Genomic DNA, 25,690 nt, shown 5'->3' on the forward strand with positions numbered 1-25,690 from the left:
CAGTATCGCAGAATGTTTCTACACACGTAAATCGGCACACGGAAACACCACGAGTGGCTGGCGGACAGTGGTCACGTCTCTTCGGGAGAGCCGATTTGAATGTGGGGCGTCAGGGATCTATTTATGCCAGAATTAAAAGGATGTAAAGGCACTGCATAGGCTTCAGCAGCCAACCACCACCAGCGTTATCAGCACCTGACGGAGTTCGAAATGGGCCTCATTACGGGTCTCCATTCGGCAGGATCTACATCTACATCAACATGGATACTCTGCAAATCACATTTAAATGCTTGGCAGAGGGTTCATCGAACCACCTTCACAATTCTCTATTATTCCAATCTTGTATAGCGTGCGAAAAGAATGAACACCTATATCTTTCCGTACGAGCTCTGATTTCCCTTATTTCATCGTGGTGATCGTTCCTGAAAGTATTTGTGTGGAGTGTAGCCATGTATGGAAGTGAAACATGGACGATAACCAGTTTGGACAAGAAAAGAATAGTAGCTTTCGAAATGTGGTGCTACAGAAGAATGCTGAAGATAAGGTGGGTAGATCACATAACTAATGAGGAAGTATTAAATAGGATTGGGGAGAAGAGAAGTTTGTGGCACAACTTGACTAGAAGAAGGGATCGGTTGGTAGGACATGTTTTGAGGCATTCAAGGGATCACAAATTTAGCATTGGAGGGCAGCGTGGAGGGTAAAAATCGTAGAGGGAGACCAAGAGATGAATACACTAAGCAGATTCAGAAGGATGTAGGTTGCAGTAGGTACTGGGAGATGATGAAGCTTGCACAGGATAGAGTAGCATGGAGAGCTGCATCAAACCAGTCTCAGGACTGAAGACCACAACAACAACAACATCGTTCCTCCCTAAGTAGGTCGGTGTCAACAAAATATTTTCTCATTAGGAGGAGAGAGTTGGTGATTGCAATTTCGTGAGAAGATTCTGTCGCAACGAAAAACGCCTTTCTTTTAATGATTTCCAAGCCAAATCCTGTATCATTTCTGTGACACTCTCTCTCATATTTCGCGATAATACAAAACGTGCTGCCTTCCTTTGAACTTTTTCGATGCACTCCGTCAGTCTTATCCGGTAAGGATCCCACACCGCGCAGCAGTATTCTAAAAGAGGACGGACAAGCGTAGTGTAGGCAGTCTCCTTAGTAGGTCTGTTACATTTTCTAAGTGTCCTGCCAATAAAACGCAGTCTTTGGTTAGCCTTCCTCACAACATTTTCTATGTGTTCCTTCCAATTTAAGTTCTTCGTAATTGTAATACCTACCAATTTAGTTGAATTTATGGCTTTTAGATTAGACTGATTTATCGTGTAACTGAAGTTTGAGTTCCCTTTAGCATTCATGTGGATGACCTCAAACTTTTTTGTTATTTAGGGTCAACTGCCACTTTTCGCACCATTCCGATATTTCTTCTAAATCGTTTTGCAGTTTGTTTTGATCTTCTGATCACTTTATTAGTCGATAAACGACAGCGTCATCTGCAAACAACCGAAGACGGCTGCTCAGATTGTCTCCCAAATCGTTTATACAGACAAGGAACAGCTTAGGGCCTGTAACAATATCTTGGGGAACGCCAGAAATCACTTCTGTTTTACTCGATGACTTTCCGTCAATTACTACGAACTGTGACCTCTCTGACAGGAAATCACAAATCCAGTCACATAACTGAGACGATATTCCATAAGCACGAAATTTCACTACGAGCCGATTGTGCGGTACTGTGTCAAAAGCCTTCCGGAAATCCAGAAATACGGAATCGATCTGAAATCCCTTCTCAACAGCACTCAACACTTCTTGCGAATAAAGACCTAGTTGTGTTTCACAGGAACGATGTTTTCTAAACCCATGTTGACTGTGTGTCAATAGACCGTTTTCTTCGAGGTAATTCATAATGCTGGCCGATGTGGCCGAGCGGTTCAAGGCGCTTCAGTCTGGAATTGCGCGCCCGCTACGGTCGCAGGTTCGAATGCTGCCTCGGGCATGGATGTGTGTGATGTCCTTAGGTTACTTAGGTTTAAGTAGTTCTAAGTTCTAGGGGACTGATGATCTCAGATGTTATGTCCCATAGTGCTCAGAGCCATTTAATTCATAATGTTCGAAAAGAATATATGTTCTACAATCCTGCTGCATATCGACGTTAACGATATGGACCTGTAATTTAGTGGATTATTCATACTACCTTTCTTGAATATTGGTGTGACCTGTGCAACTTTCCAGTCTTTGGGAACGGATCTTTCGTCGAGCGAACGGTTGTATATGATTGTTAAGTATGGAGCTAATGCATCAACATACTCCGAAAGGAACCTAATTGGTATACAGTCTGGACCAGAAGACTTGCTTTTATTAAGTTATTTAAATTGCTTCACTAGTCCGAGGATATTTACTTCTACGCTATTCATGTTGGCAGCTGTTCTCGATTCGAATTCTGGAATATTTACTTCGTCTTCTTTTGTGAAGGCATTTCGGAAGGCTGTGTTTAGTAACACTGCTTTGGCAGGACTGTCTTCGATAGTATCTCCATTGCTATGGCGCAGAGAAGGCATTGGTTGTTTCTTGCCGCTAACATACTTCACATACGACCAGAATCTCTTTGAATTTTCTGCCAGGTTTCGAGACAAAGTTTCGTTATGGAAACTGTTATAGGCATCTCACACTGAAGTCCGCGCTAATTTCGAGCTTGAGTAAAAGATCGCCAGTCTTGGGGATTTTGCGTCTGTTTAAATTTGGCATGTCTGTTTCGTTGTTTCTGCAACAGTGTTCTAACCCGTTTTGTGTAGCAAGGAGGATCAGCTCCGTCGTTTGTTAATTTATTTGGTATAAATCTCTCAACTGCTGCCGATACTATTTCTTTGAATTTAAGCCACAACTGGTCTACACTTATATTATTAATTTGGATCGAGTGGAGACTGTCTCTCAGGAAGGCGTCAAGTGAATTTTTATCTGCTTTTTTGAATAGCTATATTTTTCGCTTATTTTTCGAGGATTTGGGGATTACAATATTCAGTCTTGCTACGACAACTCCGAGTTCACTAATCCCTGAATCAGCTTTGATGCTCGTTACTAACTCAGAATTATTTGTTGCTAAGAGGTCAAGTGTGTTTTCACAAGCGTTTACTATTCGTGTGGGCTCATGAACTAACTGCTCGAAATAATTTTCCGAGAATGCGTTTAGCACAATTTCGGATGATATTTTATGCGTACCTCCTGAATTGAACATGTATTTTCGCCAACATATCGAGGGTAAATTAAAGTCACCACCAACTATTATCGTATGAGTCAGGTACGTGTTTGAAATCAAACTCAAGTTTTCTTTGAACCTTTCAGCAACTGTATCATCTGTATTGGGAAGTCGGTAAAAGGGTCCAATTATTATTTTATTCCGGTTGCCAACAATGACATCTACAATGGTCGAATCGTGCAATATGCAGATTTGTGAGCCATTCGGATGATACAATGGCCCAATGTGGGACTGTACGCGAACGGAGGGGCGGAAGGAAGGGGGGGGGGGGGGGAGGCACACTGGTCGTCGATGTTCGTAACACCCACGTTTGACCATCACAAGGAAGGATCATCGTACTGTGCCCCAAGCACATCGTTACCCGGTGGCATATGTGCCTGCCATCCGAGGCAAAGTAACTGACTTCGCAAAAGATTCGGATACTAGCAGTCGCCAGACTAGGGAATTACCGTTCCATGCGCAAGCTGCCGTTAACACGGTAACACAAACGGCTGCGTTTGGAGGGGTGCAGTGATACGGAACCATGCCGTTCCACTGTGTTCAGCTGTTGTGCAATACCCTGGATGATAATTGTGGGCAATTTCGGTGGCGAAGTGGAACTCTATCCCATTCTTCCAATGTTTTGGAGAGGAACAGCTGCGTTCCTCCTGGCGTCGCGGTGTGAGGAGCTATCAAGAGTGACCTGAAGTCACCGCTAGTAGTGACTGAGTGACTTCTGACGGTACGACTGTACTTCACGGATGTGTTACGTCTCATGCGACAGTATCGTCAATAGGACAATGCTCCTTCGCGCATCGCACGTGTCTCTGTGAACTGCCTGCGTGATACTGTACTTCCGTGGTCAGCAAGATACCTAGATCTGTCCCCGAGAGAACATGTGTGGGGCAGCTCTGACGTCAACTACGGCCCAGCGCAAGCGTTCAGGATATTAAGGACCATTACAATAGTTGTGGATCAGCTAGCCTCAGGAGAGGATACAAAGGCTTTATGTCTCCGGCTTTATTTCTCTGAACACGTTTTTACATTTTTGAAGCAGTCACGGTCGACTAGTCTCTCAGATGAATCACGTTCTATGCTCCATCGCGTCAAACGTCTGAAAGCAAACACCCTGAAACAATCTTAGGAAGGGTTCAGGCCAGAGCAGGGAGCGTTATGGTGTGGGGAATATTTCCGTGGCATTCCCTGGATGACCTTGTTATTCTGCAAGGCACAATGCACCAACACAAGTATGCCTCTGTCCTTGGGACCATGTCCATTCCTACAGACTATTTCTTTTTATTGGGCATCGAACCACATCAGTCTCTTAGCTTTGTAAAAGGGTTATTAGTGTTCTTCGCGTTTTGGACGACATAATACGACTTTCATAGTCGTCACTATCATTAGTCATTATTACCTGGAACAGGCTTAATGTGCCGTTATCATATGTACGGAGTGAGCATGTTGTGAATAAAACAACTGCATCAACAATAGGGGCAATAACTTTTCCAGAAAATAAAACCAAGTCTTTTCTTTAGTTGTTAATTAATTGAGGACATTAAATAACTACTGAGCTACAACAATAACGACTAAATTTTTATACCGATATTTAAAGGAACTTTTAAAAGTAATTAATATACCACATCATAGCAAATTTTACTTCTTACATAACTATATACCAATATACCAAAAAAATGCGGTATTTGATTTGCAAGTACAAAGGCTTTCGCATGAAAAAATAATCTTTTGTAGGGCGCTTACACTCCAGATGAAATCATCGAATAATTTCCAGCATAAGAAAGCCTGTGTAGGCGTGAAGTGCCAATTATACAGAGGCAGCGTGTCAGTAAGTTTCATTGGTGAAATAATGGCGACCAAAAACATAATTTTGTGACCTCAGAATCCTTGCGGTGACCCCAGAACACTTGTCAAGTGTTCCCTAAGTCAGTTAAAACTACACTTAAACATCAGACCAGATATTACGTGCATATTTTACGTGCATAAATGTTGTAAGTTTGAACCTCTTTATCTCGGTAATGGATATTGACATTCAAAAAAAGTTTCGAAGTTCCCCGAGAATATCACCTTCAGAACGTATTATAAAAATTTTAAGGACCTGTAATGAATGGAAATTACAAATTTGGCCATCTCCACAATGTGTACCTTTCGTACCCAAAAATTATGGTTTCTGACGTTTTCTCAGAAACCGCCCATGAGCAAATGAGGGATTTTAAGCCGCCTGGGGTTCACCCTAGACCATACCTAATACAAAAGAACCAACAGATTTAGTCAATTTGCCTGGGCTGTGATGTTTAAATTTTGATACAGTACTGTGGGATAACTACAGTATGTACGTTCTTCCGATAGGTATCATATGGTCGCTAGGCCAATGGATATCCAAAACACTTGTACCATTATCTCTGAGCTCAATAGAACCCCAGACATTATTCCCTGAAAAATCGCAGTTTAGCGTGCGGGTTTTTGAAACGTACTGGCATGTGTACTGTAGTGAGCGGACCGATATCTCTTCACTATGAGTTTTAGTCCCACTTCTGTACCTGTCTTCTATTTCGCTCACAGCTTCCGCAGTAATGGGGAAATGCCTCAGTATCTTTTTAATACGAGATCTCTTTTATTCTAATATTTGAAACATCTTACACGAGTGCACACTGCCGTATGCATCTTATAGGTCGGTAAATCCTACGAGAGTGTCTTGATTTTTGTTACGTCTTGCGTCCATTATAAAGTGTAACTCTGGCGCTTTTACTTTTCTTAAAGGCAGACTGATCGTTATCTAACAGATCTTCAATTTTCTTTCCTATGTTTTCTTTGGTGTATTGCTCTCGCCATCAAGTTGTATGCAGGACCTGCTGAGTGTACGGTAGCAGTTCTCACATTTACGAGGGTTGGAACTTTAATAGTGGCAACTATTTATTTACAGCTCGTACAAAATAGATACGTGTTCCAAAGTTTTACTGACCTTCAAAGTAGTCACCAGCATTGTGTATAGCCCGTTCCCAGAGATGTGGAAGTCGTAAGTTACTCTTAACTGTACCAGTTGTGTTGACAGTTCGAGCGGCGCGGTCTATTGCCCGACTAACTTGGAACAGTTCTGAAGCGAATGTCGTGAAGTGTTTCCGTCAGTTTAGAAATCGAGCTGAAATCACGAGGGCTTAATTCAGGGGACTGTAGCAGGTGGTATAGCGCTTAGCAGTCCCATCAGTCAAACAAATCAGTAACAGCTTGCACTGCACGTGCTTGAGCATTGTCCAGAAAAATGATGATCAGGTCCTGCAGAAAGCGTCATCACTTCTGTCTCTAAGCTGGTCGTAGGTTGTGCTCCAAAAATAAACAGCATAGAGACAGAAGTGATGACACTTTCTGCAGGACCTGACCATCATTTTGCAGGACAATGCTCAAGCATGTGCAGTGCAAGCTGTTACTGATGTGTTTGGCTGATGGGGCTGCTAAGTGCTATACCACCTGCTGCACTCCCCTGACTTAAGCCCTCGTGAGTTCACCACGATTTCTAAACTGAAGGAAACACTTTACGGCATTCGCTTCAGAACTGCTATAAATTCGTCGGGCAATAGCCCGCGCCGCTCGAACTGTCAACACAACTGGCACTGCTAAGAGTATCCCACGACTTCCACATCGCTGGCAACGGGTTATACACAAGGGTGGTGACTACTTTGAAGGTCAGTAAAATTTTGAAAACGTATCTATTTTGTTCGAGTTGTAAATAAATAGTTGCCACTATTTATGTTCCAACCCTCGTATCTGCTGTAGTAGTCTGTAGGATTGTGTGGATGATTTTCTTCCGAAAATATGATGGAATGTCTCCAATATCATAGATCTACACAATAAACTGAATAATCCTAATACTGTGTCCACTCTTTATTCCAAACGGACAACCATTCCGTCTCTTATCATGTCAGCCGACAGTTTCTTCCCATTTCTCGTTTGGACCCTTAACGCAGCCGTTCCACCAACCAGCTCTCTTCTGCGTTTAACACTATCATATCTTGGAACTCTTTGTGTTGACGTATTTGATTTGTATCTGCCTTCAGATGATGATGTCCTTTTCGTTTCTTCACATTTTTGCTGCATCCATATTACTTTAGTTTCTCCGCAATTCCAGTTGACCTCTGTCAGTCGTAATTGCTTTCTTTTCCTGAGAATTTTCATGTTTATTTATTTCGTCCAACAGTTGAAGTACCCACGATTTCTTCGCAGTTACCTTTCTTATACGTATATTTGTCTGTAAAACTTTACTTTTTATGTCTATATCTCATCAAATGTTCAGTACCGCAGAGAACTTCAACGCACTTCCCTGTACCTTGACTGATCCTCATGACAGATTTAAATTGCAGCCTGCTGGCAGGGTGATTTACATTACATAAAGCGTCTGCCTTCTGGTCTCAGAGCATATTGAATCCTCTACAGTTTAAAATGGTATATGGACAGTCAATCGATAAAAGATAAAGAACTGCCGCAACACAAAGTGCCTTCTGGTGAAAGCTAGTTAGAACCGCAACTGTAGATAGCCTCTCTTCCCAACCGGATTTGTCAATAAACACGATCATTGCGCTCAGTACTTCCGGCAGTCCAGCAAGAAATATCGTCAGCTATTGCGTGCGAATTGCGTCAGCAGCCATGTAAAGACGAGGAAATAGATAACGGGGAAGATTTCTTTTATATTTGGCCTCCAGCGTTTGTACGCCACTCAGCCAACTAAAACACATATTTAAATTGTGTACCTAATTGTATGGAGAAAAACCGTGAACCGTGTCATTACCTAACAACATGAATTGGAGAGAGGTTTATGTAAATTTGGTTTTAGTGTAGCAACAAATACATAAAATTACATGGGAAAGTTGGGATCTAAATGAGAGTCAAATAGAACATGACGCTCCTGTATGGAGAAAATACGTGAACCGAGTCATTACCTAACAACATGAATTGGAGAGAGGATTATGTAAAACTGGTTTTAGTGTAGCAAGAAATACATAAAATTACGTGGGAAAGTTGGGATCTATATGAGAGTCAAATAGAACATGACGCTCCTGGAAGGCAGAACAAAGCATACAAAATTACGAAGCATGTGAATAAACATGCACGACCTACTTTATAACTAAATATAATATCTAAAAAAATGGTTAAAGCACTTAGATGTAAATGGACTGATAAAGATGAAGAACCAGAAATAAATACGAATGCCAACGACTGAAGAGAAGAACTGCAGAAGATTGTTCAAGAAACAAAACAAAAATGTTGAGCACTGATAATATATATGAAGATAGAGCTGATTCAATACGAGCCTGATCAACTGATGTGTACACTTTTAAATTTTATGAATCTTCGCTGGCTGAGCAGACATGTTCCAGACGAATGGAATGTACATTTGGTATGCCCTCTTTAGAAGGAAGGCCATAAATGACGATGTGCAAACTACCGAGGAATAAATCTGCTAAATTCCCGTTACAAACTGTACGTACGTTAAAAATTATAAATAAGAGATAACACCAATAAAGTAGTACGTACGCTGGACATTAGTTTTAGGAAAGGTTGATCATGTTCTACTTATACACTACTGGCCATTAAAATTGCTACACCACGAAGTTGACGTGCTACAGACGCGAAATTTAACCGACAGGAAGAAGATGCTGTGATATGCAAATGATTAGCTTTTCAGAGCATTCACACAAGGTTGCCGCCAGTGGCGACACCTACAACTTGCTCACATGAGGAAAGTTTCCAACCGATTTCCCATACACAAACAGCAGTTGACCGGCGTTGCCTGGTGACACGTTGTTGTGATGCCTCGTGTAAGGAGGAGAAATGCGTACCATCACGTTTCCGACCTTGATAAAGGTCGGATTGTAGCCTATCGCGACATTGCTTCTGGTGTTGCTCGAGATCCAATGACTGTTAGCAGAATATGGAATCGGTGGGATCAGGATGGTAATACGGAACGCCGTGCTGGATCCCAACGGCCTCGTATCACTAGCAGTCGAGATGACAGGCATCTTATCCGCATGGCTACAACGGATCGTGCAGCCACGTCTCGATCCCCGAGTCAACGGATGGGGACGTTTGCAAGACAACAACCATCTGCACGAACAGTTCGACGACGTTTGCAGCAGCTTGGACTATCAGCTCGGAGACCATGGCTACGGTTACCCTTGACGCTGCATCACAGACAGGAGCGCCTGCGATGGTATACTCAACGACGAACCTGGGTGCACGAATGGCAAAACGTCATTTTTTTCGGACGAATCCAGGTTCTATTTACAGCATCATGATGGTCGCATCCGTGTTTGGCGACATCGTGGTGAATGCACATTGGAAGCGTGTATTCGTCATCGCCATACTGGCGTATCACCCGGCGTGATGGTATGGGGTGCTATTGGTTACACGTCTCGGACAGCTCTTGTTCACATTGACGGCACTTTGAACAGTGGAAGTTACATTTCAGATGTGTTACGACCCGTGGCTCTACCCTTCATTCGATCCCTGCGAAACCCTACATTTCAGCAGGATAATGCACGACCGCGTGTTGTAGGTCCTGTACGGGCCTTTCTGGATACAGAAAATGTTCGACTGCTGCCCTGGCCAGTACATTCTCCAGATCTCTCACCCATTCGAAACGTCTGGTCAATGGTGGCCGAGCAACTGGCTCGTCACAATATGCAAGTCACTACTCTTGATGAACTGTGGTATCGTGTTGAAGCTGCATGGGCAGCTGTACCTGTACACGCCATCCAAGCTCTGTTTGACTCAATGTCCAGGAGTATCAAGGCCGTTATTACGGCCAGAGGTGGTTGTTCTGGGTACTGATTTTTCAGGATCCATGCACCCAAATTTCGTGAAAATGTAATCACATGTCAGTTCTAGTATAATATATTTGTCCAATGAATACCCGTTTATCATCTGCATTTCTTCTTGGTGTAGCAATTTTAATGGCCAGTAGTGTATTTTCTCTTTGGCACAAGTACCTGAAAAAAGAACAGAATTTAGATTACCAATTTATTTTATCGATGGTAAAAATGAGTTTGAAAAGATGAAACGCATAATGCTATCGGAATCTTTAAACGTAATGGGAGTTCAGCACAACTAATAATGGCCATTGAGTGATTATAAAAAAATAGTAACATAAGGAAGGATCCGTACTGTAGAGAATGGCGCAGAATCTGCCGGCATTGATTAAGCTGGTAGACAAGGTTGCCCATTGTCTCGAACCCTTTTCAATGTTTCTGTTGACCATATCGTACATACTTGGTTGATTATATTAAACGACACATTTTAATTTTGTGACGCTGCTATTTGTTGAGGATCAGCTTATAATTTTAAATCTGAATAAAAGGTTCAAATTGCAGCAGAGCAGATAAGTGGAGCCAAACTGCTGCTAAATAAGTACCGTAATGAGACTAGCAACAGATGAAACTAAAATTATGGCATTTAAACGATTGAAACTCATAACAGCCAAAATTGCTGTAGATGGACAAATAATTGAACCAGTGAGACAGCTTAAATATCTAGGGTGCAATTTAAAATTTTCTAAGTCAGATGATATAGAGAGAAGGCTGGCCAGTTTCAGACTAATTGTGGGACCATACACAATATACGTTAAAACATAACGCTCTCAGAGCAATACTCACGAATTACAAAAATGTATTCCAAAAATGTAATCCAGGAGAAGAGATCCTTATAATCCACTTGGTGCACAACAGCAGGATTCACACATCGAAAATAACAAAAATTTTGACGAACAGACTCCCATAAATGTTGGCAAAATTCTTCACAGACGAACTGAGCAAGTTCGGATATTGATGGTTTGACACTGGAGACTGTCTCAGGTCTGCAACCGAAGGCATCAGTCAAGCGCTCTCTGAAGGAGCAATTCGGCGTTCGACTTAAGTGATTCAAGAAAATTAGGAAAAACCTCGAACAAGACACCCGAAGATTCGTATCTGCTGTTCTCAATCGCAATACTTTTCGTTGGGAGTTAATGTTAACACAGGAACGTCCTACAAAAAGATTCCCGATTACGTCACAAGTGATAGGACGGATATTTATGTAAACAAAGTGAGAACAACTCCAAGGAGAAACAGCAATTTCCTGGTTCTAGAATGAAATTTTCACTCTACAGCGGAGTGTGCGCTGATATGAAACTTCCTGGCAGGTTAAAACTGTGTGCCGGACCGAGACTCGGACTCGGGACCTTTGCCTTTCGCGGGCAAGTGCTCTACCATCTGAGCTACCGAAGCACGACTCACGCCCGGTACTCACAGCTTTACTTCTGCCAGTATCTCGTCTCCTACCTTCCAAACTTTACAGAAGCTTGCGGAACTAGCACTCCTGAAAGAATGGATATTGCGGAGACATGTCTTAGCCACAGCCTGGGGGAGGTTTCCAGAATGAGATTTTCACTCTGCAGCGGAGTGTGCACTGATATGAAACTTCCTGTCAGATTAAAACTGTGTGCCAGACCGAGACTCGAGCTCGGGACCTTTGCCTTTCACGGGCAAGCGCTCTACCGACTGAGCTACCCAAGCACAACTCACGACCCGTCCTCACAGCTTTAATTCCGCCAGTACCTCGTCTCCTACCTTCCAAACTGCATGGTTCGCAGGAGAGCTTCTGTAAAGTTTGGAAGATAGGTGACGAGGTACTGGCGGAATTAAAGCTGTGAGGACGGGTCGTGAGTCGTGCTTGGGTAGCTCAGTCGGTAGAGCGCTTGCCCGCGAAAGGCAAAGGTCCCGAGTTCGAGTCTCGGTCCGGCACACAGTTTTAACCAGCCAGGAAGTTTCAATTTCCTGGTTACAACGCATGGACCGATCGATGAAAAGGCGAAGGGAGCTTAGGACCGTAGAACCACACACTGAAGTGAACATGGAGGTCGATGAAATTGTTTTGAGATAGAATTTCTGTTTATCACAGAAGGAAGTCCAAATAGAACTAAAATAACAAATATACAAATCAATTTAGTACAGAAACGTCCTTTAAATGTGTTTAGAAAGGAATGACAAAATATTGCCGGTGGACATTCGTGTTGTTATTGTAGTTCAGTTCGAAGACTGGTCACATGAAGCCCTCCATGGTAGTCTATCCTATTTAAGCTGCTTCATCTCTGTATAACTACCACAGGCGGATCCTGCTTACTGTATTCAAGCCTTGCTCCCCCTTTACAATTCTTAACCCCCTCGTCCATCTCTCCCATACACACACACGTTTCCTTGAATTACCAAACTGACAATTGCTTGATGCCTCACGATGTGTTGTATCAACTGATCCATTCCATTAGTCAAGTTGTGGCGTAATTTTTTTCCACTTTCATTCAATACCTTTGAACTTGTTGCTCGAAGTACCCATCCAATCCTCAGAATTCTGCTTCAGCACCACTGTTCTTTCTCTTGTCTGAATTGTCCTTCGCCCAAGTTTCACTACCGTACACGGCTACACTCCAGACAAATACTTTCACAAAGGACTTCCCAACACTGAAATTTATATTAAATGTTAACAAATCCCCTTTTTAAGAAACGTTTTTCTTGCTATTGCCAGGATGCATTTGATGTATTCCCTACGTTCGAGAAAGTCATATGAAAAATATTTGTAATAGATCAAGCGGAAATGCCATCAAGATGTAATAGAATATCACAAATCAGTGCTTTATAAAAGTGCACCACAGGTAGTATAGTTGGCTCTTTTTTTCTGAGTCTCCAGTCTTCTGAGTGGCTTGATGCGGCCCGTCACAAATTCCTCTTATGTGGCAACCTCTTCATATCAACCAGTTGCAAACTACGTCCTCAATTATGTCCTGGCAATATTCCAGTCTCTGTCTTCTTGTACAGTTTTCACCCTCTACGTCTCTCTAGTACCATGTCCTAACATCCGGTCCCTTCTTCTTGTCATTATTCATTTCCTCCCCGATACTGCGAAGAGCCTCGTCATTTCTTAGCTCATCAGTCCACCTATCTTCTGTAGCACAACATCTCAAATCCTTCGATTCCCTTTATTCCGGTTTTCCCACAGTCCATGTCTCATTACCATACAATTTTGTGCTCCAAGCGTACACCCTCAGAAATTTCTTCCTAAGAATTAAGACCTGTGTTTGATACTCCTAGACTTCTCATTGCCAGAAATGTCCCTTTTGCCCCAGCTACTTTCCATTTTATGTCCTCCTTGCTCCGTCCGTCATAGGTTATTTTGCTGCCTAGGTAGCAGAATTCTCACATTTCGGGATCACCAATTCTGATGCTAAGTTTCTCGATGTTCTCATTCTGCTCCTTCTCATTAGTTTTGTCTATCTTCGATTTACTCTCAAACCGTATTCTATACTCGTTAGACTGTTAATCCCATTCAACAGATACTGTAATTCAATTTACTTCTATCGGGGATAGAAATGACATCAGCGACTTTTAGCATTGATATCCTTTCACCCAGAATTTTAATCCCACTCTTGAACCTTTCTTTTATTTCCATCATGGCTTCTTCGATGTGTAGCTTGAACAGTAGGAGCGAAAGACTACGATCCTGTCTTACACCTTTTCTATTCCGAGCACTTCGTTCTTGTTCCCTCTTGGCTCTTGTACACATCGTATATTACCCGTCTTCCCCTGTAGATTATCCCTCTTTTCTCATAATACCTAACATATTGCACCACTTAGCATTGTCGAACGCTTTTTCCGGTCCAAAAATCCAATGAACGTGTCTTGATTTTACTTCAGTGTTGCTTCCATCCATCAACCATAACGTCAGAACTGCCTCTCCGCTGGCTTTTCAAGCCAAACTCATCGTTATGTAGGAGATCTTCGATTTTCTTTCCCATTCTTCTGTGTACTGTTGACTATAGACCATTTATGTGATGCAGACGCTGCATCACGGAAGTTCCACTTCCCCGGGTCGTCCTGTGTGATCTAATCTCCTATGTTTGCACTAATATTTTGGGTTATCTCCAGGAAAGGCCGCACCCAGTCCCATCCTGCCTGGGAGGAAGTGGCTGCAACGCCAGGCCGCTACGGACGTAGAGTACAGAGCGGCTGGAGGGCTACTCGCAGACAGCTGGAAAGCGCAGCGCAAGATACCTCACTTTCCAAGTATCCGGCAAGACGCTTGTGTTAGGTGAAATGTAAACGTCATGTTAAATGACAGCACTTGGTGAAAGACGTGATACTCTGTCGAGGGCTCAGCCTCACATGTGTTGTAAATTACTAAAGAGTATTATTGTACTTTCAACATTGAAGCACAGTCAGCAATCGTGATAATCTAATATATAAGGAACTATCAGCCTCGATTGTGGTAATGAAACCAACCTTTACCTAGGTTTCAGCCCAAATAATTGAGTCTTCTTGAGAAGATATACCAGAATCTTTAATTTGTCTAAGTGGGCATGGTCTAGAAATAAAACTAAAGCAGCCTGAATAGGCGTAGTCACATTTTAAAATTGCAGTACATAAGTACTAAGTCAACACCATGGCTTAACTTAAGCTCTGGCGTGCGCCTCGTCTCCATGGAAGCCGTGCGGTGGGTCTCGGGAGCTCACGTGAAACTAAGTAGGACCAGATAATGTGCTCCAAATCGACATGGCGGGGAACATTGCGCATGTCTGAGACCATGACTGTCAAAGATAAAAGACCAACGCAGTTATATCTTAAAACAAATAACTTATAGAAAGGTTGAAATTTTTAAACAAAAAAGCCGGCCGGTGTGGCCGAGCGGTTCTATGCGCTGCACTCTGCACTCTCGCAGGTTCGATTCCTGCCTCGGGCATAGATGTGTGTAATGTCCTTAGGTTGGTTAGGTTTAAGTAGTTCTAAGTTCTAGGGGACTGATGACCTCAGATGTTAAGTCCCGTAGTGCTCAGAGCCATTTGAACCATTTTTTAAACATAAAGCCTCTGCACCAGGTTATAACTAAAATGTAACAAACTATGCATGGATTTATATAAGTTCGAACACACTTCCCCGACTTACAGTATTAGAATACATCGGCCCTTTCACAACGAATGCTGCATAACGCACCCATCGTCATAGATGAAAGATGACATAGGACATAAAACAACGAAACTGTATCCAGAATGAGATTTTCACTCTGCAGCGGAGTGTGCGCTGATATGTAGTATGTAAACGCCATAATGCAATAATCTCGGTTAACCTGTACACAGATAGTCGAGTAGGTATTTTTATCAGTTGATGTAGATATATTTCTTATTGCTGACACGCACTGAATGAAGAATATTTTCGAGATTAATTTTTTATCTTATTACTAAAAATAACGCGTGAGTGAACGAACAACACCACTTCATCGCCATGTAATAGCAAATAACCAGCATAGGTAAAATTATGTTTTACATGTAAAAAATATGGTAATGCCCGCATCTATCCCACAGACAATAGTCATATTCATATAAGTGGTTACCAGCGCACAGGCGGTGAAATGGAGCCTCAGGTGACAAAATGAAGTTTAGCTGGTCCGTCTCGACCTTTTGGGATTCAATTCCCTTTACATTTATTTGTAGTTGCAATCCAGAGACGATTTCATCTTTGTCCATTTATGGCATGCACATGGGAATATTAGTAGCTATCTTTTATTTCTTATTAATTCTATCCCTGTGAAGAACATGCCGTTTTCCCATGTCAAATGTCCATAAAACTCTCCTATGTGTATTTTCGGGTCAAGCACATTTTATCATATCTATTTAACAATAGCCTTTAATATGAGAGGCGATTATTCTCTTTTGTAGCTCATAGTGAAACTGACCTCTGTCGGTCGATAGAGTATAAAACCACTCCGTCTACAGGCCACAAGAGGCCCATCGGGACCATCCGACCGCCGTGTCATCCTCAGAGGAGGATGCGGATAGGAGGGGCGTGGGGTCAGCACACCGCTCTCCCAGTCGTTATGATGGTATTCTTGACCGAAGCCGCCACTGTTCGGTCGAGTAGCTCCTCAATTGGCACCACGAGGCTGACTGCACCCCGAAAAATGGAAACAGCGCATGGCTGCCCGGATGGTCACCCATCCAAGTGCCGACCACGCCCGACAGCGCTTAACTTCGGTGATCTCACGGGAACCGGTGTATCCACTGCAGCAAGGCCGTTGCCGATGGAGTATAAGGGCAATGATAGGGCGTTGAAGGTTCGTTCACGCAATTACCATATTTTTTACATGTGCGTTCGAACTTATATAAATCCATGCATAGTTTGTTACATTTTAGTCATAACCTGGTGCAGAGGCTTTATGTTTAAGATTTTCAGTTACGAGGGCAGTTCAATAAGTAATACAACACATTTTTTTCTGAAACAGGGGTTGTTTTATTCAGCATTGAAATACACCAGGTTATTCCCCAATCTTTTAGCTACACAACACTATTTTTCAACGTAATCTCCATTCAATGCTACGGCCTTACGCCACCTTGAAATGAGTGCCTGTATGCCTGCACGGTACCATTCCACTGGTCGATGTCGGAGCCAACGCCGTACTGCATCAATAACTTCTTCATCATCCGCGTAGTACCTCCCACGGATTGCGTCCTTCATTGGGCCAAACATATGGAAATCCGACGGTGCGAGATCGGGGCTGTAGGGTGCATCAGGAAGAACAGTCCACTGAAGTTTTGTGAGCTCCTCTCGGGTGCGAAGACTTGTGTGAGGTCTTGCGTTGTCATGAAGAAGGAGAAGTTCGTTCAGATTTTTGTGCCTACGAACACGCTGAAGTCGTTTCTTCAATTTCTGAAGAGTAGCACAATACACTTCAGAGTTGGTCGTTTGACCATGGGGAAGGACATCGAACAGAATAACCCCTTCAGCGTCCCAGAAGACTGTAACCATGACTTTACCGGCTGAGGGTATGGCTTTAAACTTTTTCTTGCTAGGGGAGTGGGTGTGGCGCCGCTCCATTGATTGACGTTTTGTTTCAGGTTCGAAGTGATGAACCCATGTTTCATCGCCTGTAACAATCTTTGACAAGAAATTGTCACCCTCAGCCACATGACGAGCAAGCAATTCCGCACAGATGGTTCTCCTTTGCTCTTTATGGTGTTCGGTCAGGCAACGAGGGACCCAGCGGGAACAAACCTTTGAATATCCCAACTGGTGAACAATTGTGACAGCACTACCAACAGAGATGTCAAGTTGAGCACTGAGTTGTTTGATGGTGATCCGTCGATCATCTCGAACGAGTGTGTTCGCACGCTCCGCCATTGCAGGAGTCACAGCTGTGCACGGCCGGCCCGCACGCGGGAGATCAGACAGTCTTGCTTGACCTTGTGGCGATGATGACACGCGCTTTGCCCCACGACTCACCGTGCTTTTGTCCACTGCCAGATCACCGTAGACATTCTGCAAGCGCCTATGAATATCTGAGATGCCCTGGTTTTCCGCCAAAAGAAACTCGATCACTGCCCGTTGTTTGCAACGCACATCCGTTACAGACGCCATTTTAACAGCTCCGTACAGCGCTGCCACCTGTCGGAAGTCAATGAAACTATACGAGACGAAGCGGGAATGTTTGAAAATATTCCACAAGAAATTTCCGGTTTTTTCAACCAAAATTGGCCGAGAAAAAAAATGTGTTGCATTACTTATTGAGCTGCCCTCGTATTTCTTTTAAGATATAACTGCGTTGGTCTTTTACCTTTGACTGTCATGGTCTGGGTTAGACAGGCGCAATGTTCCCCGCCATGTCGATTTGCAGCGCCTTATCTAGACCTACTTAGTTTCACGTGAGCTCCCGAGGCCCACCGCACGGCCTCCACGGAGACGAGGCGCACGCCAGAGCTTAAGTGAAGCCTTGGTGTTGACTTAGTACTTATGTACCGCATTTTTAAAACGTGACTACGCCTAGTCAGGCTGCTTTAGGTTTATTTTAGACCATGCCCAATTAGACAAATTATAGATTCAGGTATATCTTCTGAAGAAAGCTCAATTATTTGGACTGAAACCTAGGTAAAGGTTGGTTTCATTACCGCAGTCGAGGCTGATAGTTTCTTGCATATTAGGCTACTAAAGAGTAGCTTGATTCATGGCCGGCAAACGTTCCACTACTCCTTTTCACTTCCTTCTTTCCCTTTTAAAAGTGGGAACAGTATTGTGTCAGCAAAGATAGAAAACGGAGAAAATGCTCCTGTAACATTGTATTTTCGCACTAACTTGTTATACATGTAGACAATACGCAATGTTGCAAAAGAGTTACATGGGGCTACCTTCTATCCTAATTTCCGGAAAACAGCGTTCTGTTCCGTCTGTCGATCGCTATTTTATCTGTACGCATGCGACAGCATGAAGTAGCTTGCGCAGCCTAATGTGTACCAAAACCACTTTTTTCCCGGGCTCATGCCTCGGGTTCTATTTGTGATAGAAGAGCAGTGTTTTGGATAGCTCATTGGCTACGGATCACCTGTATACCCAGCAGAAGGAACGTCTTGCTACAACTACCCTACAGTACAGAGTCAAAGTTTGAATACTACTTGCTGGCCGGAGTGGCCGTGCGGTTCTAGGCGCTGCAGTCTGGAGCCGAGCAACCGCTACGGTCGCAGGTTCGAATCCTGTCTCGGGCATGGATGTGTGTGATGTCTTGAGGTTAGTAACCGATTAGATGTAGCATACGGTGCGCCATAAGAGGCTTGTCGAGGCACTATTTAGTTGACGGACAACGTGGGTTTTCGATACCAGAACCGAACCGCGGGTTCCAAGATGGCTGAATTTTTTTACGATATTTTCTTAAGATCCCGATCTCGTATAAATTTGGAAGTTTTCTTGATCTCTTTATTCATTCGGCAGCCGCAGGACATGATAATACAACGGTGCAAATGATCAATTTTCTTGTCGACTCATAACTGCCCAAAATAAATGGCTCTGAGCACTATGGGACTTAACATCTATGGTCATCAGTCCCCTAGAACTTAGAACTACTTAAACCTAACTAACCTAAGGACATCACACAACACCCAGCCATCACGAGGCAGAGAAAATTCCTGACCCCGCGGGGAATCGAACCCGGGAACCCGGGCGAACTGCCCAAAATAACTGACATCTTTAACCGCTCTCTGACGTCCAGCATTCTTCCTACAGCGTGGGGGGAAGGGGCTCAAGAAACCATTACCAAAGAAGGAATCTGGCAAACAACCTTCCTATTACAGGCCCATTTGCATTCTACCGGCACTGTGTAAGGCGTTAGAATACACAGTCCACGAACAGGTTACCAATTATTTAACACTCAATAACCTCTTTGATGAATACCAGTCTGGTTTCCAGCAAAATCGCAGCACAACGCCTGCTCTTATAAAAGTTACTGACGAATTAATACATGCCATGGACAAACAGCAGGCTTCTATTATGTGCTTCCTGGACTTCAGCAAAGCTTTCGACACTGTTGAGTCTGACATTCTGATTGCTAAAATGACACGTCAAAATATTTCTTTACGTGCTGTGCAGCGGTTCCACTCATACCTTACGTCCCGCCAGCAGTGTGTAATGGGTGGTGTGGATGGATGTTGTATCAGGGATCCCACAAGGATCAGTATTGGGCCCATTACTTTTCTCCCACTACAGATACCACCTATACGCTGATGACCTTCAGTTATATCTCAGTGCACACAGCCATCTATCATGTAAATGCTGATTTACTTGCTTTATCAGATTGGTCGCAGAACTTAGGTCTGAAACTAAGCCCTTCCAAAACGCAAGCAATCTTAGTCGCCCACAAAGTACTTATTACAGCACAGCACAGAGAATCTCTTCCATGCTTAATTTTAAATGGCACCAAAATAACCTTTTCTCCTTCTGAAAAGAACTTGGGGATAATCCTGGACCACCACTTAGACTGGACTGCACACACTACTGCAGCCTGCAAGAAAGTTTCTGCACCCCTTCATTGTCTGCAGAAATACGAAAAAGTATTTCCATTCGGACTTACGAAGAAGCTCGTAGAATCTCTAACACTCCCTATTCTCGACTATGGCGGTGCTATTCTTCAAGGACTTTCGTACGAAAACTCTCGCAGACTTGTACCGGCGATGAATGCTTGCGTACGATATATGTGTGACGTTCGTTATTACGACCGTATCACTCCAGCCTAGGAACAATTATCGTGACTATGCCTGATAAACGTTTACTCCATCGTCTTCTCAATCATCAGACCCCTCTTACTCATCTTCAGCCATTACATTACTATCTGAACAGCACAGCAGAAATACTCGTTCTCAACTAAGTAAGATGCTCTCAGTACCGCCACACAAGACCGTCATGTTTTCCAAATAATTTTCTGTATCCGGAACCCGACTTTGGAACAATCTTCCTCAAAATATCAGAGAAATTAAATCACTTCCAGGCTTCAAAAAGCAGCTAATGGTTCACCCTCTCTCGCAATAGCTATCTGTCCCACATACTGGTCTGCATCCCACACTCTTCAATCCCCCCTCCCACTACAACCTTTCCCTTCTCTTCACTTACAGAGTTGTTTACTTAAATCAAATCCTCTCCTAACAGCCACTATTACTGTTATTCCAATTTTCTTGTTCTTCAGCCTTTTGTTTTTCTGACAATACTGAACATGATTTAAGTTGCTCTAAACCAGTCTATACTATTTTTAATGCACTTTGTTTTATTATTACTGTTATTATTGCCATTTATCCTTACTTTCATTATTGTCAACTATTATGATTATTATTATTATTATTACTATGCTTATTATCATCTCTGAGATTTTTATCATTTTCAGGAATGTTTTGGCAATATATCTGTATGTGTTGTTCCTGGTCAGATGTAAGAGCGGGCCTTAAGGCCCTTATCTGGTCAGGCTAAATAAGCAAATAATTAAATAAATGTTTCTGAGACAGAGGTTCAGAACCACCCTATTTGTTAACGTAAAATACTCACGTAAAACCGTGTGAGGCGAAATCTAAACAATAAGTAATCGCAGAAAATTGCTCTAATTTTAACGGTATATTCTCAAGATATTTATTTAGCGGTCAGATCTTCCCCTTTTCAAAAATATTTATCCCGTATCGAGAAACACCGTAAACACATGGTTTTTGAGTACCACAACCGAGCCTCGGATTCCAAGACGTCTTTGCATGGCAAAGTTACCCCACTCGTACACGTAAAATACGCAAGTAAAATCCAGTGTGAAGCGGAAAAGTAGTTTATCACCAGAAGGTCTCTGAGATTCCCATTTTGTTTTAGTCATGAAGTGCAAGCAAAATTTTTGAGCAGATAAAAGCCGGTCTGAAAACGAAAATTTTAAATTTTAGCGCTATTTCAAATTCACGTAAGTAAAATATCAAAATTTTATTCAGCTCCAGAAAGATGCTCCTATCGGAGCACAAAAAAGGCGAATATGCTCGTGTTTAAGGACTCTGACCGGAAAGGGGAGTACCAGTTGCCTCATTGTACGTTCAAAAATTTTGGCATGAAAATACAGGGTGTTTATAAATGAATATCGGGGTTTTAACGCTTTATAATATTTATTACATTAAACTTACAGTTAAAAATGATATGTCAAATGAAAGAGTAACTCACAGTTTTACCAAGAACCTTATAAATGTTCAATGTGAGCACCACTTGTCACACGGCACACATCGAGTATATAGCCGAGTTCTTCCCAAACACTGGATAGGCCGCAAGGGGCCTAATGACAGGGCTTGCTTTGCATGGCATCCACGTTCACCCGGCCTAAGGCCATGCGATTTTTTCCTTTGGAGCTTCATCAAGGATCGTGTGTACGAGCCTCCGCTACCAGCAGACCTCCCTGATTTAAGAAACCTGTATGAAGCAGCTGTTGATGCAATCACTGAAGACACACTTATCAACGTTTGGGAAGAACTTGGCTGTAGACTTGATGTGTGCCGTGTGACAAATGGCGCTCACATTGAACATTTATAAGGTTCTTGGTAAAACTGTTTGAGTTGCTCTTTCATTTGGCGTATCATTTATAACTGTAAGTTTACTATAATAAATATTATAAAGCGTTAAAACACCGATATTCATTTATAAACACACTGTATATTCCCGCTTTCCTATGCTGCGAAAGAAGGTGACAGAGATGGTGTGAAAGAGATGCGACAGTAATAAATACTGGAAAATAGTGATTGTGATATAGAAAGAGCGAAGGAGATGATCGCAGTGTGAGAGAAAGATAGGGACACAATGGCAGTGGAGCATAGATAACAGTGACAGAACAGTGCTAGGACAAGAGTGGAGGAGTGTCACTGGGAGAGGAATAAAGAGGTAGAAAAAGTGTAAGCGGGTGGTAGCCAATGATGAGACGGAGTCTATGACAAAGACAACGAAAAAGAGAGAGATAGTGACAGTGAGAAGAGATAGCAACAGTCAGAAGGAATGAGTTAATAGTAGTAGGAGAGAGCAAGAGGCAGACAATGACAGTGAGTATTGGGACAGAACGAACGAGACTGTGGCTGTAGGCAGGAGACAGTGGCAGTGACACAGAGAGAGACAGAGATAATGAGACAATGAGCTGGGATGAGTGAGTGACTGTGAATGGGCAAGTGGGAGTGGATGGGTATGAGCGACTTTTGAACAGCGATGGGCAAATGGGTGTGAGAGAGTTACAGTCAGAGGAGACTGCGGGAGGGGGAGGTGAGTTGGACGTTAGAAAGAGCACGAATATACTTGTATCCCAGATTTTTTTGGAAAATTTTTAAAGGTACTGAGAAAGATAGAGTGAGCCAGAGCCATCTAGTACCCCAGTTTGCAGTCAGAGTCTTTTAATAACCGGTAACATATTCGCCTTTTCTGTGCTCCGATGGGAGAACTTTTCCGCTGGTCTACATGATGATCGAAATGTTGCGTTTTATCGACGACATAACACAGCGAGACGTGCGAGAACAGGGCAGGTGCACCTACACTACTGGCCATTAAAACTGCTACACCACGAAGATGACGTGCTACAGACGCGAAATTTAACCGACAGGAAGAAGATGCAGTTATAAGCAAATGGTTCGCTTATCAGAGCATTCACACAAGGTTGGCGCCGGTGGCGACATCTACATCGTGCTAACATGAGGAAAGTTTCCAACCGATTTCTCATACACAAACAGCAGTTGACCGGCGTTGCCTGGTGAAACGTTGTTGTGATGCCTCGTGTAAGGAGCAGAAATGCGTACCATCACGTTTACGACTTTGATAAAGGTCGGATTGTAGCCTATCGCGATTGCGGTTTATCGTATCACGACATTACTGCTCGCGTTGGACGAGATCCAATGACCGTTAGCAGAATATGGAATCGGTGGGTTCTGGAGGGTTATACGGAACGCCGTGCTGGATCCCAACGGCCTCGTATCACTAGCAGTCGAGATGACAGGCATCTTATCCGCATGGCTGTAATGGATCGTACAGCCACGTCTCGATCCCTGAGTCAACAGATGGGGACGTTTGCAAGACAACAACCATCTGCAAGAACAGTTCGACGACGTTTGCAGCAGCATGGACAATCAGGTCGGAAACCATGGCTGCGGTTACCCTTGACGCTGCATCACAGACAGGAGCGCCTGCGATGGTGTACCCAACGACGAACCTGGGTGCACCAATGGCAAAACGTCACTTTTTCCGATGAATCCAGGTTCTGTTTACAGTATCATGATGGTCGCATCCGTGTTTGGCGGCATCGCGGTGAACGCACATTGGAAGCGTGTATTCGTCATCGCCATACTGGCGTATCACCCGGCGTGATGGTATGGGGTGCCATTGGTTACACATCTCCGTCACCTATTGTTCGCATTGACGGCAATTTGAACAGTGGACATTACATTTAAGATGTGTTACGACCAGTGGCTCTTACCCTTCATTCGATCCCTGAGAAACCCTACATTTCAGCAGGATAATTCACGACCGCATGTTGCAGGTCCTGCACGGGCCTTTCTGGATACAGAAAATGTTCGACTGCTGCCCTGGCCAGCACTTTCTCCAGATCTCTCACCAATTGAAAACGTCTGGTCAATTGTGGCCGAGCAACTGGCTCGTCACAATTTGCCAGTCACTAGTCTTGATGAACTGTGGTATCGTGTTGAAGCTGCATGGGCAGCTCTACCTGTATACGCCATCCAAGCTCTGTTTTACGCAATGCCCAGGCGTATCAAGGCCGTTATTACGGCCAGAGGTGGTTGTTCTGCGTACTGACTTCTCAGGATCTATGCACCCAAATTGCGTCAAATGTAATCACATGTCAGTTCTAGTATAATATATTTGTCCAATGAATACCCGTTTATCATCTGCATTTCTTCTTGGTGTAGTAATTTTAATGGCCAGCAGTGTAGTATTTAGTTCATTGTATATTTGTATATTACAAGAAAGCGAATTTATACTTCACATAAAACGTGTGCTGCATTGTTTCATAACTCTTACTTAATTTTATGCATTTCAGAAGCGTTTGGAAGGAACATTTCGTTAAACAGAAGAAGAAAAGAACCGCAAGACTTTGCTCTACCATCTGATGTAAATAGACGATGTAACCCGCATTGTTAGGGGCAAGTGCTTCCGTTCATCATTGGTTGACAAATATGTCTATTTTTCTCACAGACCGAAAGGTGAAATATGTGGCCATCACTTTGTCAATGGCACGCTCCTATGCGCAGTTTCACCCAAATCTGTAAGCCGCAGTTAGCGGTCTGACTTTGCATATAATTTCTTAAGTGTGGCGAACAGAAGAACCGGCAACAGGAATATACCACCTGGCGACAGAATAGTTCTCAAAGCAGATATTACAGAATTTCGGTTTTATTACTGCAGATTTAAATAAGCTGTGCGTGTGTTTGTGTGTGTGTGTGTGTGTGTGTGTGTGTGTGTCTTTATTTCTTAAATTGTTATGATAGGCGTCACATCAAAACCATTATGACCAGAAAAGTGGCGCAATGAATGTGGCCTTTCTTACATCAGCTATCCTCGCAGGTAACTCTATCTTTGCTGGGTGAACTTGGCGTTACTAATCTTCATACGATACAGCTGAAGCTGTGATACTTTTGAACTCTATCGTCATCAATTTGTAAGGTAACAAACATTGACAGTTACATTCTGTGGCGATGCATTTGACGACTTGGCTTTGGATACAAAGAAAGCTGACAAATGTGCACAGGTCAGCGTCGAATACAAAATGAATCTTGTTAATTAGAGGTAATAACGACGCATTCACGCACTGAATGTGATACTCGGAAGTATAAGTTAATTATTCATTAAATAAAGAGTGAAATAGGAGGAAAGACTGTTTATTCATGAAGACTGTGAAGCTGTACCCCAGAAGAAATAAACTAGTCCATTTTACGATGAAAGGTCCTCGAGTTCAGACTGTTTCCATAAGGCATTCCAGAAGCAGGAAGGAAAATCGTGAACAACAATCAATGCAAGGCTGAGACTGTTGGAAAAACTGAGGAGTTACTTAGATTGCCTCTGAATACGCCACAATTCTAATACATGCGAACAGAAAGTGATGGCAGTGCATCCAA

The 25,690-nt window shown here is 43.1% G+C and overlaps 1 protein-coding gene and 1 pseudogene across 1 annotated transcript in view; both read right to left on the minus strand.

Moving 5' to 3' along the window:
- Positions 1-25,690, minus strand: part of LOC124613795 — a 185,909-nt gene that overhangs the window by 144,602 nt on the left and 15,617 nt on the right. The gene's annotated exons all lie outside the window — the stretch shown is intronic.
- LOC124614304 lies at positions 16,223-16,340 on the minus strand (annotated as a pseudogene).

The sequence above is a fragment of the Schistocerca americana genome, chromosome 4 (genome assembly GCF_021461395.2).
Source record: "Schistocerca americana isolate TAMUIC-IGC-003095 chromosome 4, iqSchAmer2.1, whole genome shotgun sequence".
Taxonomy (NCBI): domain Eukaryota; kingdom Metazoa; phylum Arthropoda; class Insecta; order Orthoptera; family Acrididae; genus Schistocerca; species Schistocerca americana.